Here is a 17,234-nt window from a genome sequence, read left to right as displayed (position 1 = left end):
AATCCTTTTTACGTAATTTTAGATTGTTCAGTGCGTTTTATTTAAAAATCTGGCACAGGCAGGCAATATATCATCAGTTTGCTGAAGTCAGCACATTCTCTTGCGAAGAAAAAAGGTTACTCTCCATCCCACCCCTGCGAAAGTGGATGTCAAGCGAAGCTGTTGAAAACCACTACTACAAATGCTGAGGTAGGTATGTAGTGCTTTATTGCTTTAGAGAAATGGCAGTAATGGGAGTAATGGTAATTTTGACAGCATGCTGCTCCCATAGCGTTGCTGCTAGAATACTGCAATGAGTTGGTAGGCTGGTTCTTTTATATATGAGAGCCCAGGGATGTCTCTTGCCACGCCGCAAGCTGCCGTCGGTGTGGTCGCTTGCGCAACAGTAATCTTGACCGGGAACGTATGCGGGCAGAGCTACGTGGTTAGCAGTGTTATGTGGAGCGCCTTGTCATCAATTATGTGCTTTCGAGGATTGTTCTGTGCTTGTTTTTTTTATTGAAACCGTTGCTGTTTTGTGTGTAATATGCGTGATTGCAAAGAATGTATGCATTGTTCGCTCCACTTTGCTGACTGCTTGAATCCTCTTCCTTAAGAAGGTACTAGCCACTGCGGCGGGCCCTGCACTTCCACCGGGTTCTGCCCATATTTTGCCGATGCCGATCAAAATGCCGATCAACTAAAGGTTGACAGCTTCGCTGTAAACATTGTCCCAATCGCTCACAGCGAGGCACCGCCGTGTGCATTTCCATTTGCACCACCGACCAGCCATCCGCTCTATCACCCAAACAGTGCTGCCACCTATAGCCTGATCTCGGAGCCAATATGTTAAGAATGGTAATTCGTAAATTTTTTTTTATTCTGAGAAACATTTCTTTAAACGACTTTTGCGATACCAGCACACCGTTGTTTTAAGACATCTATGAAACGGATCTGTGTGTTTATGCGCTGCTCAGAAAGTTCTCCCGTATGTTTCTTTTGACACATATGAATTGAATTCTACCTAGCTAACATTTTTCATACTTTAAATATTACACTCTCGGTATCGCTTGGGTGTGCGCACAGCAGTGAAGTAGCGCAGATTTTGTCATGCATTCGGCAGCTGTCTTCTCAATAGAACAACCTTCCAACGGATACTACATTTGCATCGCATTATTATGTTTTTTTCAGAGGACACTGCTTGTGTTTTCTTTGTTAGTGTATCGATGCTTATTTTTGAAACTAATATACCTAGTTACGCTCTTGTTGTTTCGCCTTTTATGGCATTGAATAAGTGCCACGTGTTTCCTAATTGCGCTATCACCGCTTCATTTTCCCGCATACGGTAGTAATGGTCTCCCTTACGACAACCTCCTCTGTAATATCTCGGCGACTAGCCACACCTACGAAATTGAATATGCTGAATAAAACGCAGCTATCTTGGTGCAACTAATCCTCGTCGCATATGTGGTTCGACATGGTGCGTTAAGCCAAACCACTACCCGTCAGTTTATTTCCTTCTTTTTTCTTCTGTTCGCTGGAGACGTACCTGTTCCTTCGAATGTGTTTAAATATATGTCCTTTTCTTGTCAACTTGCCACTTAACAATGAAAGTTCGAGTGAACATATAGGGTTTTATATAGCAATAGTGCTGTTAAGTCGGGCTGCAGTATTTAGCAGTGCTAGTTTGTGTGACATTTTCGATTTATTTGAGCGCTCGTACATAGCGCACATGACTTTGGAGGAATATTTCACTGGTTTGGCGTGCCTAAATCTAATGAATAACTGCTCCCGGCAAAACACCAATTACAATTTTTGCGACTGGCGACTTCCAGAGGTGCGTTATTCAGCGTTGGGATTTTGTTCGTAAATTTTGCCAAGTGGTACCTATCCAGCTTTCCTCTTGATTCGTGGCTCGGTAAATTGTACCATTTATTTTAGGAACTCTTAATGTTGGTACATTCCATAGCAGAATTTTTTTATTTATTGAATCAAACGCGCAAAAATACTAGCTACATCGCTAGTGACACAGCCGCAGGCAAGGGATAAAATATTGCAGTTCGATTTTTATAAATTGTACGACATGTTTAAAAGAGCGCTTTTACTCGCATCTGCTTATGGCATGGTTCTTTGCAGCTAACCATGTGTTCATTTTACCTGGCCCTGGGTTTTCTCTTCCTTGGTTTCCAGTGCTGCGTGCTTGGTTACAAAAATCCACCTACACTAGGTAAGTGGCACCCGTTATTGCTGAATAGAAAAATATTTGTTTATTGATTATAAGGAGTGCCGGTTAAACAACCTTTCCCATATATTACATTGGTAAAGGAATACATTGGCATTAAAGCAATGAGATATATTTTTTTTTCGAGTTTGATACAGTGCCTATTTCCAAATACGAGCTTCTTGAGCTGGCGAATATAGAATCGTTAGTATTCGTTGTAGGAAATTGTGATAGTGTCTGAGTTTCTGACAATATACAATCTACCACGACATAATTCAGACTGCCAGGTGACATGAAGCCTAGGTTACTTGCAGTAGTGACTATGTGAAACATGTTTTGCGAGTTCTGGTTGCCGTGAACTTTGATGAAATGCCTACTTCTTCATAATAGCCGTGGTGATGAAGTGTAATGCGTAGCTGGCGTAGTATCGATGCATCTAGAATATCAGTTTATATGAAAAAAATACGTGGGTTGCCAATGATAAGGCGATCGCGATCAACACTCGGAGGCTTCGGTCGTTAAGTTTAATATAAAGATATGTCCGCGCTTGATATGTTCAAAAGAGGTCCAGATGGAAAATGCAAGAATATTCTTTTAGTTTACTACACTAAATTGCGGGCAAATTAAAGCGGGATAATTGACGCAAGCAGTTGCAGTAAAACAATGAAAAAACAAGGGAAGACAACCTAGAGGCCATCGGGAATGCCTAGGAAAATCAGGGCAGTCACAACGGAAGGTGTTTTTGATCATGAGTCTTTAGCAATATACATTGGTTATCAATGTCCACAATGCGCATTGTCTTCATTGTAGATATCATTTACCACATTCATCTCAGCTACTATCGAAAGGCATGTAGCAACAGATATGCAACTAATATTTCTTCTTTGGGTCATCTATAAAATTAAGCATCCGGTATCAGGATATTCAATGGAAACAGGACTGCAATTTCACTGACACGTTTAATATTTCAGTAGTAGTCTTTTAACTAATAAACCGCACATATTTTCGACTATCGCTGTTCTTTCTTCGCTTATCTAAAGAAAACAAGGCCACATGGCCCGTACAAGTATGACATCTCACGAGCACAACTGTAAGTACGTTTCCTTAGCACTGTAATTTACTGCTATCCATAACATCACCAAAAATTGTGGTGAACCGACAACGCTTCTTAAGATATATCCGTCCTGAACTCGACACCTATCACCAATAAATGACATCCTAATACATCGAAAAAAAGGAAAACGAATGGGCACCTATTTTTGTTGTTCAGAACCAAGCCAATGAGTAATAAAGCAAGGAAAAGCAAAAGAACAGTTATTTGAAGTGCTTATTTGAAGCGCAGGAATAAAAAATAAAATCCTATAGAACTGGAATTGGCCAATAAAAAGAACTTGCTGCTGGGAGGAGCCGAAAATACAATTTCTGCAGGATGCATGCAATGCTCAAGAAATTGCGCTATGACACCGGCTGTTTCAATGTGTGCCATCTCGGGTGTTTATGTGCGTGTCTACCCCTCGGAGTGCGGGCGACGGCCACTTAGGCAATTTTGGTGGTCGCATACGAGCCCTATGACCGACAGCGCCACCTAGCGTGTGAACTTCATGAGCCAGCAATTGTTCAGTAAACCATCTTATTCTACTTCAGGGTATCAAATTGCAGGATTCAGGACCTTCGCTATGAAATGAACGAGAGCAACAGGTACCGATGGGCGCGACTTCTGTTAATCACAATAAAGAAAGCCAAGAGATAACGACGCCAACGTAAGCATCGAGGAAGGTATTTGTAGTTTTTAATTGAACCGTAGAAAAATATAAGCTAAAGGGAAATAAAAGTAGATGAAAGAAGTGTCGCAGTTTCAGCCAAATGGCAACGCGATAGCATTATTGTACAGTTATACGAGGTAAGGATAGCCAGGATCGGCCGTATAAACTTGTAAGCATTCAATTACTAGCTAAATTAACAAGCATGGTGCTTGACCACTCAGGCAAACCTGAACAAATTTGAATCCATGGCCTCGAAAAGTGGCAGTCCGAGCGCTGGCGTGAGGAAGGGTGGCAGGAGCGGCGAATGAATTGCGCTTCGGGCTACCTGGCGCTTCAACGAGAACTAAGCGGACACGAAGCTAACCTCTCTCGTTGCGCCTAGGCTCTGTACCCATCGTATATGGCTTTTAAAGTAGGGTGCGCGCAGCAGCGCTCAGCCCCGCCATACACAGCAGCCTACAAAGCACAACACCTACCCTCCCCCAGTGCCTTGCGCACGATGGAAGACCGCCTTCTTCCCTGTTCGCCAGGCGATGAGCAAAGACGCTTTCGTACCTATATATTATTCCTAGCTCTAGTAGCTCCGACATTTCTTTTGAGACCTCGCTCTCCAAGGCTACAGGAATGCGATAGAGGTGGCAGCACTTCGGCGTTGCCGCCTCAACCAGTTTTACTGGTGCTCGCTCACCCGCACTATCCCTATTTTGCGTGTAAAAAGGGACACGTGTCTCAAACAGCGCGTTCACTAACCCTCTCGAAGGCAGCTCCAACTGTTACATAAGGTCCGTAGGTAAAATGAATGCCCTGGTGGGAACCTTGCCTGGTAGCGCCATGCACTCCACCTCGCGAGACTCGCAGTCGTCGCAAAATATTTCGCCTATGCCAGCTACGTGGTGCAAATAAGGCTTCAGGCGGTTTTCAAATGCCACCATATGCCTTCCTTCAGGAGTATTGACGCAATAAGGGTGTTTTATGCATTTTTCCTTGATCGTGCATGGCCCTAGGCACTTTGCGTACACATTACCGTAGCGCTTACTAGAAACTCAAGCACCTCGTTCGCTCGGTAGAACATCCTTTCTTTTGGGTGCAGATTATACTGAGTAGCGTAGGCCCTATGCTTGTTTGGAGTAGTCAAATGGGCCGCCTCAGCGGTTATCCCTGACTGTCTTTTTAGTTTACTCATGTACACAGATGATCTGTCTGCGACCTACGCGGGTACAACATTTCTCATACGAATTTGTAAGACACGTTATACAGAACAGGACACACCCATATTTTCGTGTCGGACTTCTCTGTAGGTCCACAACTAGAAGAGCACACACTAATCGCATTGTGGACGATATTCACTGATCACTTGCAATAACATGTTTTGGAACGCCCTGTCGCGCTGCTCCACCACCCAGCTGCTTCCGGGTGGTCAGGTGTGGAAAATCGAGGCCAACAGCACAGCGATTGAGGAATTCATTACTGAGTGCAGTGGTAAAATTCTTTCCGCAATCAGAGCAAGCGACCTCCAGTATCACTGCGCTTCTCACTGAGTTTCCTGAAATCATTACACAGGCCCCAATTGACAAGCCCCCTAAACATACCATGACGCACTGAATTATCCCTACAGGCCCCTGTGGGCACTGCCGCCCGTGCCGACTTGGTCCTGACAAGCTCCGTGTTGCTCACAAAGAGATCAAGCCTATATGTATGTTGTAAATAGAATTACCCATCGATCATGAAGCTCGTGCTTGTCAACGCTCCCCATGATGCCTAAAGGAAACAAAGATTGATGGCTCTGTTATGACTACCGCGCGATGAACGCAGCGACTGTTCCTGACGGCTACCTTCTACCCAACATTCAGGACTGCACTGCCTTTTTCCTGGGACCACGATTTATTGCAAGGCAGATCTCACAAAGGCTAATCACCAGACCCCTATTGAACAATTTAAAGCACCCCGAACTGCTATAATACCTCGTTTGGCCTCTTTCAGCTCTTGCGTATGCCTTTTTGTTTGAATAGTGAGGCCCAAACATCCCACAGTCTTATAGATGAAGTTACACGGTACATTGTGTTGCTTTTCCTACATTGATCAACTCCTCTTCACTAGTAAGGATGCCGGAACGCACAAAGCGCATCTCCGTCAATCGTTTGCTCGTCTGCGTGCTTACGATATCGTCATCAATGATAAGAAATGTCAGTTTGGGGTATCGGAGATCGATTTTATAGGACATCACAACACCAAGCAAGGCGTCCCTCCACTGCCTGACAAGGTACAGCTCCTTTCCACTTCGAAAAGCCAAGTCGTCCCACTGCCTTGGCACTTTTTCGTCGTTAGCGCCACACTGCCCAAGCCACAGTCCTAAACCACTCCTCGCGGACTACTCCTTCTAGACTTATGTTGGACGCTGCATAAGAAACCTTGGGGGCCGCACTTGATTAGTAGCTTATTAGTGTACGGGTCCCCATCTCCTTCTTGTCTCAAAAGTTGCTCTACACATTTAGCAGTTTGGGATCGTAGCTGCTCGTCGCCTAAATTGCACAGAAAGACTTCAGGTACTTCGTCCAAGGTAGATCAATTTTCATGCTTACCCACCACAGGCATCTCACTTCAGCTTCACGTTCCTTCACCGCCAACCACTGTCCTCGACAGATCCGTCCTCTAGCTTCCCTTGTCGAACTTGTCGCGGCTGACATACGCTATGCCAAAGGCAGCCTCAACAGTGCAGCTGACGTTCCGAGTCGCATCGTTTTGTGATATCTCCCTGTCCGCACGCGCAGTGACAAGTATCCGACACCAAGTTTCCGCGTCTCCGGTCTTCTCTATCACTCCGCGTGGAGCAGGTCGCCTACCTAGACCATAGCTTCACGCTTTGGCGCCATGTTCCGCTAGCCGTGCTCGCATCTATATCCCTTCTGTTTTTGGTCATGCTATTTTTCAATCGATGCACTCGCTCTGCTCCCGAGGCATACGTGCTACGGAAGACCGAGCGTTACGTCTGAGCTCGCGTTCGCTCCGAATTGCGTTGCTGTGTTCTTGCTTGTTTCAAGGTGCAACAACGCACAAAGCCTCCTCAGGGAGAATTCCCGCTCCCCGATTTACGCTTCGGTACCATTCATCTGGACATCGTCGGACCTTTGCCCCCATCCAGTGCTTATACGTTCTTACTTACATGTCCTCAAGGGCACACCCGGTGGCCTTCATCCGTTCACATGGCGGAAAGTTCATTTCTGCCCTTTTCACATTCCTAAAACCTATGCTGGACTGTGTGCGCACCCGCACAGCTGATAATCAGTGTCATCCAACGGCACGGTCGAGAGGCTACACCGACAGTTCAAAGCAGCGGATACTGCTTAGCCTCACGCGGGCAATTGGGTTTCACAACTGTCAGTAGTGCTGCTTGGCTTTCGATCTCCGCTCCGATCAGAGCTCTCCTACTGAGTAGCGAAGATGGTTTGCGGCAGCACCTTACGCTTGGGTGATCTAGTCGCTGTATTTATGCGCCAGCTGTTCCTGAGGTAGCTTTTTTTCATCCAGCGTCAGCGGGCTTTTACGAAAACGTTGCGTCCTTCGCGAAATTCTGCTCACGTGAGTCGACGTGATGTTTTCCTGCTACCAATCCTGCTAACGTCATCCCATGTTTGCGTCCGTAATCGCGCGCCTCGTCCTACTCTTGAACCTGGCTATGAGGGTTCATTCGCTGTCGTCAAAGGCTGACGATAACACTTTACTATAGTATGCGTTGGGCGTGAGGACACAGTCGATTTTGAGTGGATCAGACCTGCTGCTCTCATCAGCATACTCACCTGAATGACTTGTGAAATGGCCATGCCCTCTTTTCGGCAGGGGTTGGGGGGGGGGGGGGAGCTGCACCTGAGTTGCATCTTACTTCTGGCGCCGGGTTGGTAAACCACGTTAGCTGGTGCGAAGAAAGGCTAGAAAGGAAGAGGAATTGACGGTGAGTTAAATCTCACTTGAGCCGCTCGCGACGACTTAAGAGGAAGCTTTTGCTCGATTGCTCCTATCTAAATACACGTAAAAGAAAAATTCGTTTTTCTCTGCAACCACTGCGTGAAAATTGACGAGATTTGCTGCATTCCAGAGAAAAACTTATAATCTAGAGACTGTGGGTTTCGAATTTTTGATTTATGCTGTCAATTGCTTATTAAAACTTGGCAAAATCGCAAATTTTCCGAAAAAGAAACCCTCAAGTTTACAACTCTGTAACTCGGCAATGAAGAATTATATCACATTTCTGTGAATTGAATCTAATAGTACATCTAAAGCGCACAAAATTGATATGTTACTGATGAATCTCGAAAAATTTGATAATATGAAAATAAAGCTATTGCACAACCCTTGTACACAGCGCAACCAATTCACGTAAGATGTATACTGACATATCTAATTTGTCCGCCTGGAATGGTCTAATGGGTGCTCTTTACAGAACCGCGATATCTGTTCTTAATGCAGAGCTATTAATTTGTAAATTTTCTGCTTCTATTTTTTTCAAGCTTTCGAATATTTGAAAATGTTTTTTCAAACATTCACAACCTAAATCAAAATTCTGCTTGCAACAGTCACTATAATTTTAATTTCTCTCTGAAATGGAATAAATTTCATCAAAATTGGTCCAATGGTTATCTCAAAAAACGTTTTTGCGTTTTACATATACTCGAATAGAACGCGTCGGAGTTGGGCCCGAGCTAAAGCTTCCTGTCAAATGAAGTGGCCAAGGTTCACTTGTACTCAGAAGCCCACAGTGCCAGTCTGGTTCACTAGACATGTGCAACCGGCTATGCGTTATACTTTAATAAACCTAGTACTCGCCAACACGCATCGCTAGGTATGGGCCGTTCTGTGTGCGACACTTTTCAATGAACGTGTTTCGCGATGAACTTAGTTCACTCGGTACGTGCAATCGGTTATGAGTCTCTCTTCAATTAACACCTCTGGTCCCGACTTGAGTCACAGCGTACCTGCCACTTGGTGTGTGTAGCTCTTGAATGAACCTCTTTGACGGCAACTTTGCTCACTGGTTATGCGCCGCTTCGTATTTGTTGTCTTCAATGACATAACAAATCTTTCATAATCTCCCCGGTTTGGGCGATATTGAACCCGCATTGAACATATTCAGGCAACCGTTCAGGCATATTCAGAAACCTAGCGGGTTCCATCATGGTGCCGCTGGATGGCAGAGCGTGTCAATATTTGAAGACTTTATGACGAGCCAGGCTCTACAGACGCCTTAAAATTGCGCGTTTAGATTTGGCAATGCGGTGTCACTACATTTCTTTAGTGTATGAGTACTGACCTTGTCATTCATAATGAGATGTGTTCTACCAAAACTTTTTTTTCCTTACTTCAGAGTCTTCAAGTGAGCAATTTTCGACCCTTTTATCTCTTTTGCCGCACCGAGTGTAAATGTCTTGCCCCTGTCTTGCATTTATTCTGTTCTTATGGGGTTGCAATAAATTAGAAGAGTTGATTGTTGTGCTAGTTGATTTTCAATAACTTAACTGGTATCTGAGCGCAATAGAACCATAGACACAAGAAAGGCAGAAAAAGACAAGCGCTACTCACAAATGTTTAGTGGAAGGAACGAACCGTACACATATATGCTCTTGTCAGTTTTACTTCAAGCGCAACTGCCTTTGTTGTAGATGTGCCCACTCTGATTGCTTGGTATGCGCATGCATGACAAAAGAATATATAGGCACAATTATTTCCTTCCAATAAACAGTTCCGAGTAGCGCTTGTCTTTGTCCACCTTTGTCGTGTCTCTGGTCTTTAATGCGCTAAGTTACTTGTTCAGTTATTCAATAAATTACTTCTGAACCTTCGCCTTTTCGATTCTTTATTTTTTTTCCATATTTTTATATCTTCAGAAGGGCCATCCTGCTCATCAGCTGGCTGCTACGGTGGCAATCGGCCTGCCTGCTTCCATAATGCTACCTATTGCACGTGCGCATGTGGTAAGAATGCCACAGCTAAAGACAACGTTGAAAAGTCTCATTATGTATAGCGCCATGGAAGCTTTCTTTTCTTGAGGTATAGGCACGGTTGGCTGCTCTTGCAACGTGACGCGACTCTAGCACAGACGCCTTTTGAGAACGTACACAACCTTTCAGTAGTAAAATGTGTCACTTTCGCAAATATTCTTAACCTTGTTTCATAAAGACTGATGTACGCACTACCCTGTACAACACTTGTAGCCCATGTCATCACTTTCAGTTAGCATCCATGAAACAGAAGCAAATGTGTGAGTTCGGGATTTCAGGAAGGAAAGCATCGTCCTCTGTTGCTCAGACGATAGCCACAATCCATGGTGATGCGAAAGACGTTATGAAATACGACTGCTGACATTACATTTCTCGATAGAGAAATCTAAAAAGCACAAAAGTGCCAAAGCTCTAGATTCGGTTAACACACTTGCTACAAAGAAGGATCAAGAAAGATTGGAGATTGTTGCAGATGAGTATTCTTGTGAAGCCGTCATGAACATCTAAACCTGCTCAAGTCTAATCTTGGTTAGGGCTAGTTGGTGCGTCGTACTTGAAGAAAAGTAAATGGCTCAATACAGGCGTGGTTGAAGGAGTACACACAAGAGGACGGGAACAACTTAGTTGGTAGTTGACACCCGTAATGGTGTATATGTTCCTCTGCACAACATTTGTTTGGCGCCACTTATTTCCTTCAACTATCAAAACGTTCAACAGGCTACGGAGAACATTCCTCCTGTGTAAAGATTTCAGAGGGTGTAAAAAGTCCGCTTGCAGCTTAAGAAAGAACAAAGGAGTAACTTGCAATTGCGATTCAAAGAGAGGCGTGATGGTGTCTCCGCTAAGAAGTACAATATTTTAGGATAGTGTAAAAAGTGTGCCATTGTAAACTTCAAGGTACCTATTCACCCGAAAGGTAACTAACAAGCATCTAGATGTATTGGCGCAACTGCCAGTGACGGCGAGAAAATCGGCGGTAGTGCCTGTGTGGTAACCTTAGCTTGGATGACAGGTGAAGTTACCTCCATACAGGTATAGGGCAGAAGAGGTGGTATCGGGTGGTGGCTTGCACACAAATGGAACAGCTTCAGATGCATGAACGTGAATTACGTGCCAAATATTCGCTGCTAAAGTGAGACCGGCTGCACAGCTTCTGATAGAAGGAAGTAAAAAAAAATTGACGCAGAAGCTTCTCTGGGAGTTGTTTGAGCATGCGTAAGCATTGCGCCACTTGTTCATCTACATGCAGCCTAGTGTTCTTATCAATGTTGTGAAACTTGATCTGACCCTTATCATCCCTGATCAGTTGTTACCAACATTGTCAGACTCAATCAGATCCTTATAAAGCGTTACCGGTCGGTATCAAACTTACGCAATTGATCCGATCATTACCAATCCTTCAATGTCCTTATCAACCTTATCGGACTTGATCCGACCCTTATCAACCGTTATCGGTGCTTATTAACAATATCAGAATTTATCCGACCAATATAAGCTCTTATGACTCTTTAGCACCTTATCCAACCGCGTCGAACAACTATTAAGCGTGATGAGACCCATATTACCTCTCATCATCCTTATCAAGTCATTGACTGCTTATCTGTCTGTGTGGCGCGACGTGAAGCGTGTGAGCCTTCAGATATCTATGGCATTTTGGTCGGTGAAGGAACGCCTCAAGGAAGTGCGCATCCCATGACCACAGAAGCGCAACGGGTATGCGGCTTGTTCGGCATTAAATTTTCGAAAGATCAAAATTTTCGTCACGTCTACGATGCACCAAGACCCGCCGTGGTTGCTCAGTGGCTATGGTGTTGGGCTGCTGAGCACGAGGTCGCGGGATCGAATCCCGGCCCCAGCGGCCGCATTTCGATGGGGGCGAAATGCGAAAACACCCGTGTACTTAGGTTTAGGTGCACGTTAAAGAACCCCAGGTGGTCGAAATTTCCGGAGTCCTCCACTACGGCGTGCCTCATAATCAGAAAGTGGTTTTGGCACGTAAAACCCCATATTTAATTAATTAATTACGATGCACCAAGTCGGCTCTACATATGATTCCAGAGATGGCTTTTCTTCCAACATTACAAAATATTTTACCAAGGCCTTCATAGAAACAATGTTTCATTCGTTATTTTCTTTATAGTTAGTCGTCTTATGTAATGGACACGTTTCCTCGTTGCGTCGCCATAAAAGTGCTTGCGAATTTAAAAGAATATCAGGGCAATCAAACTGCTCAAACAGACAACGCAGGAGCCCAAGCTTCGGAGTGGTGGGGATGACCAAAAAGGCTGCACTCACTCTGAAGCATGCGGCGTTATAAAACCGCATGCGGCGTTATAAAGCGCAGGTCGTTAAACCTTAAGCAGCGATTGATAACATCAACAGTAGCATTAAGCTTGTTGTTTAGAAGTATTCTTCCCTAGTCGTTGACGATTCCATCAATGACTTTTCACATCTGTTCGGCTTCTGTCATAGACAAGCGAACACACCTACAGTGGTTAAGATGTCCGCTATGTAGCGAATAAACGCCTCATTAGTTGCTGAAGCTGTTTGCGCAGGCGTTGTTTTGAGTGATGCATGCATGCAAAAAAAGTGGCCAATGACACCAGTGAAGCTTCACTTGAAGACTAGCCTTTGGCATAATTTGCTTAACGGTTATGCAATCACAACTTAGTGACTGTTATAAAAAATGACGCTCCGTTTCCTGTTGTTTCATTGGTTGTTAATACCCAAACGTTCTTAAAATGGCAGCCAATCAGCCCCGCCTACAGCTTACCTGTACTACGCGTACCTGTACTACATATTAGTCTCGTATGAAGGTCTTTCATTCATTGAGGTGCTTAATTCAAGAGAAAGCGCGAGAGTACTAGAGTCTGTAGGCAATGTAGGCCTGACTGAGGCTGATTCTTGTGAGTGAGGTGCGGTGACCCCGGCTGGGTAGAATTTTGGTGGGTATAATTCTGCGTGAGGTCCGGCTCAGTATAACAAATGGCGAATCTGAATCCGGGTGACTTTTGTTGAAAATATTTTTTTTAGTATGAGTCCAAGTGAGCCCGGTTGAGCAGTAGAAGTGTGGTGAATCTGAGACCACGTGAGGCCATAAGCTAACAATACAATTTGTGATTAAGTCTGAGCAAATTCTGTTTACTTTGCGAACCTGTGGTCTTAACACTAGATCATGGAATACCAAGATCGCCCAATGCGCAGTAATTACTATTCATTCATGGTGTTCTTCTCTGGCACTTGTCTTTGCGATCGTGAGTTTTCCTTCGTTTGTCGCCATGTATTAGGCAAAACACTTAGGCCCGTAAGGGGTACGATATCGTAAACGTGATCCAGCTACTAAGATAACTTTGGAAACCGTCGCTCCTTGAGTTCCAAATGAAAGCCCAGAGAGTAGCTTTTAAATTTAGAGTTATAAAATTATTTTAGGAGCAAATGGAAGGGGGATAGGGTCGAAGAGAAAAGATAGGAATATTAGTGCTCATATTTGCGACAACCCCTGTATTTAACTATCCCTAGCACCGGCATTTCTGTTGCCAATTTATTAGTGTGTACATTGGATTGGGCCACTGGCGAACGTTCTAGCCATCTGTGATCGAAATAGCTCAAGTTAAATGTTCTTCACAGGAAGTGGAAACTGCCGCCTCAGGAAATGAGTTCATATTGATCATAATATTTATAACATTATTGGCCATATCAGGCGATAGACAAACTATGCACGCTATAATTATTCAATGCATTACAACGTTTCTCCTACATAAATAGAAATGCGTTATTTATTGAAGGCATCTCGTAATACAGATAATATGTTAGCATTATAGATGTAGCTATGGCGCCATTTGTTCCACCGTTTTTATCTTACTTGCGATAAAAAATGGCCAGGCTTAGCTTGGTTAAGCCAAGAATGCGTTGCATATTGTGTTGGGGCCCAGCTTTTCCTCCGGCTGTCGTGACGTCACGTCACGTGGTTGCGCTAAAGGTCAATGGTGGCTGCCCGGCCGCGCCCAAGGGCTGAACTGAGTGATTGCAATATGCAACGCATAAAACTCTAGTGTAGGGGTATGAGCCACTATGGTGGCTCATACCCCCAATGGTGGCTGCACGGCCGCGCCCAAAGGCTGAACTGAGTGATTGCAATATGCAACGCATAAAAGTCTATAGGTACATTTCTCCTTTAATTAAATTTCCTCAGTGCGAAACTTGTACAGTTCTTCTTCCTTTCAGCACCAGTGAGAAAACCTTGCGAAGAAATATTCACAACGAAGTGTCAGTTTCCCTATGTAGTACATTGCTTAAATGGCCAGAATGACTGTAAATGCAGTTGCGGTGAGTAACTTGTTTTATTTCTGTAAAAGCCAACACTTCGAATTCGAGGCTTCAGGATTGTGCAAACCTATGAATAATTATGTAGTTGTTGCCATTTTTTTGTAACTTCTCGAAGTTATCGGTAAATCGGTATGTCTATTCATCTATTTATGGATCGATGAACCTCTTTATGCTACATTTTGTAACTGCTCATTTGACACTGAGTATGTGGTGCTCTTTCCCAAAGTTCATTGACACCAATTTTAGTCAGTAGGTATGTGTCACTTGGTATGTTTTCCTATTCAATAAGTCCTTTCGGGGAAACGAGACGAGACAGCTGCGTTCGATGCGAACGATGATGATGATGATGATGCTGATGATGATGATGATGATGCTGCTGCTGCTGATGATGATGATGATGATGATGATGGCCTCATGTTATGGCTCATACCCACACTGGGGGATTGGCCAAGAATTGAGTGCTGAAACGTTCACCTATTCTTTTGAAGTGCTACTTATTCGATGGATGGATGGATGGATGCAAAACTTTAATAAGGTCCTGAGGTACGCGACTCAGCGCGCTGCGGGCCGCTCCCACGTTGGGACAGTGAGGCCTTGCCCGACTGCCGCATCGTGGGCCCTCTGGACAGCCCATAGTTGCGCCCCGGCATCGGGGCTCTTGATAGCGGAGAACCACTTGTCCTCATTGCTTTATTCTGTGCCTCGTAACGAGGGGCAACGCCAGAGCATATGGTCTAGGCTAGCGATGTCATTGCAGTGCCTGCAAGAACTAGTGGCATAGGTGTCGGGATAAATTTTGTGGAATAAAGCCGGGTTGGGATATGAGCCTGTTTGCAATAATCTGAGGGTCAATGCCTGCGCTCTATTTAACTTCTTGTGTGGAAGGGGAAAGTCTCTCCTGCCGAGATAGAAGTGCTGCGCAATTTCGTTGTATGTGGTCGGTTGATCTCTGTTCTCCACCACGGCGGGCCGGCGTTGGAGTTCTCCATGGCCGCGGAAAGCGAGACCTCGCGCCTTGGAGTGGGCCAGCTCGTTGAGGTTTGTGGGGCCTCCCATGATGGATCCCATGTGAGCGGGGAACCACGTGAGAGTGTGGGTGGCGACGCTTTTGCCGTCAAGGATGCGACAGGCTTCCTTACACACGGCGCCAACGCTGGAGGCACGAATGGCTGCCCTGGAGTCGCTAAAGATATTGGCATGTCCGTCGTCCAGGAGGGCCAAGGCAATGGCCACTTGTTCGGCCGCACGTGACGACGTGCTTCGTACCGAAGCGGCGTTAATGGTTGAACCCCTGTGGTTCATTGACACTACCGCGAAATTGTTGCTGTTGCCATACTGGGCCGCGTCAACGAAGCAGCTGCCGCCAGGGAGTTCTGTTGCGCGGCGTAGGAGCGCCACCGCTCTGGCCCTCCTTCTTTCTACGTTGCGCTGGGGATGCATATTTCGCGGGGCGGGCGATATGATGATGTTATCTTTCTGCTCTTTCGGAAGGTCCTGGTAGGCGTCTTCGACAGTGGCCGGGGGGACGCCCATCTCAGTTAGGAGTCGTCTGCCCGCCCTGGTGCCGGAGAGCCTTAGAATCTGCGCCCTTTCTTGTGCTTCTGCAATCTCTTCCAGGGTATTATGAATACCCAACTGCAGGAGTCGGTCGGTGCGTGTGTAGTTTGGTAGTCCGAGCGCGCTCTTGATCCCCCTCCTTATCATGGCATTTAGCTTGTCTCGCTCGGCCCTCTTCCACACGTGCATGGCCGCTACGTACGTAAAATGGCACAACAAGAAAGCGTGGACTAGCCTTAACAGATTCTCTTAGCTCAGGCCTCGCCTTCTGTTAGCTACCCGCCTGATTGGACCGATGACGCTATCCGTCTTTCTTGCTAGCTTGTGAATGGTGATGCTATTCGTGCCCGCCCCTTCGAGTGTCATTCCCAAGATTCGAATGGACGCGCCTTTGAGAATGGGATCTCCGCAATTGGTGTAGAGATTGATGTCAATTTCAGTGGGGGGTTTCCAGTTCTGTGGCTTGCGGCCCTTTCTACTTGGGCTGTAGAGAAGGAGCTCCGATTTCTTTGGGGAGCACCGGAGTCCCTTGTCGGTTAGAAAGCGCTCTGTAGTGTCGACAGCTTCCTGGAGAGCGGCTTCGACTTGTCCGTCACTGCCACCCACGCACCAGACAGTGATGTCGTCCGCGTAGATCGTGTGACCGATGCCCTGGAACTTGCCTAGATACCTTGAGAGGTAGACCATTGCGATGTTGAAGAGGAGCGGTGAGATGACTGACCCCTGGGGGGTGTTACTTCTGCTCAGCTACATTTTCTCTGATTCCAAATCTCCAGCCTTGAGGATGGCGCATCGTTTGCTCAAGAAAGACCTGACGAAGGCATGGAAGGACGAGCCCAGGTTGAGCTTATTCGATGATTCGACGAGCTTACTTATTCGATGCGAAAAAAAAATATATATATATGACGAAAGAGAGATAAAAACATACAAAGACGAACAAATTACAAGACAAAAGTTAAAAAGTTATTCGTTTTGTTGACTGTATGTAACTGCAAACTGCATCAAATACGTCCCTGTGGCTGACCCCTATAACTGACGCACCGAAAGATAGTATGATTTCTGGTGATAACATTAACCCTAATTTTGCGAGCGGAAGTTCTAGATGTCTTTTTCTTAACAATTTGTATCGTCGACATACCAAAAAATAATGATCTAGTGATTCTGTTTCTTGGCAGTATGGACACAAAGGCAACGAAATCAAGATTCTTCTTTTTCTTTATTGCTTCTTGTAGCGCGCGCCTTCGGAGCCCGCCGCCTTCTTCTTTCTCGTCTTGTCCGCTCCCATGAGTTTCAACAGCTTCCTGCCGCGAAAAGTTTTCTTCTCATCAGTGGAAACAATTTTCAAGTGTGTGAAGATGTTGTGAAGGTCTCCGAACGAGTCTACCTTTCGTTTTTAAG

At 45.3% G+C, this 17,234-nt stretch overlaps 1 long non-coding RNA gene across 1 annotated transcript; it reads left to right on the top strand.

Moving 5' to 3' along the window:
- The first annotated feature begins 335 nt into the window (after positions 1–335).
- Positions 336–9,980, top strand: LOC126534915 (uncharacterized). The gene is made up of 3 exons (XR_007600408.3): positions 336–837; positions 2,116–2,206; positions 9,840–9,980. It is a non-coding gene; the product is annotated as an uncharacterized lncRNA (long non-coding RNA).
- The last annotated feature ends 7,254 nt before the right edge of the window (positions 9,981–17,234 follow it).

The sequence above is a fragment of the Dermacentor andersoni genome, chromosome 7 (genome assembly GCF_023375885.2).
Source record: "Dermacentor andersoni chromosome 7, qqDerAnde1_hic_scaffold, whole genome shotgun sequence".
NCBI classification, from domain to species: domain Eukaryota; kingdom Metazoa; phylum Arthropoda; class Arachnida; order Ixodida; family Ixodidae; genus Dermacentor; species Dermacentor andersoni.
This window is presented reverse-complemented; position numbering and strand designations above follow the sequence as displayed.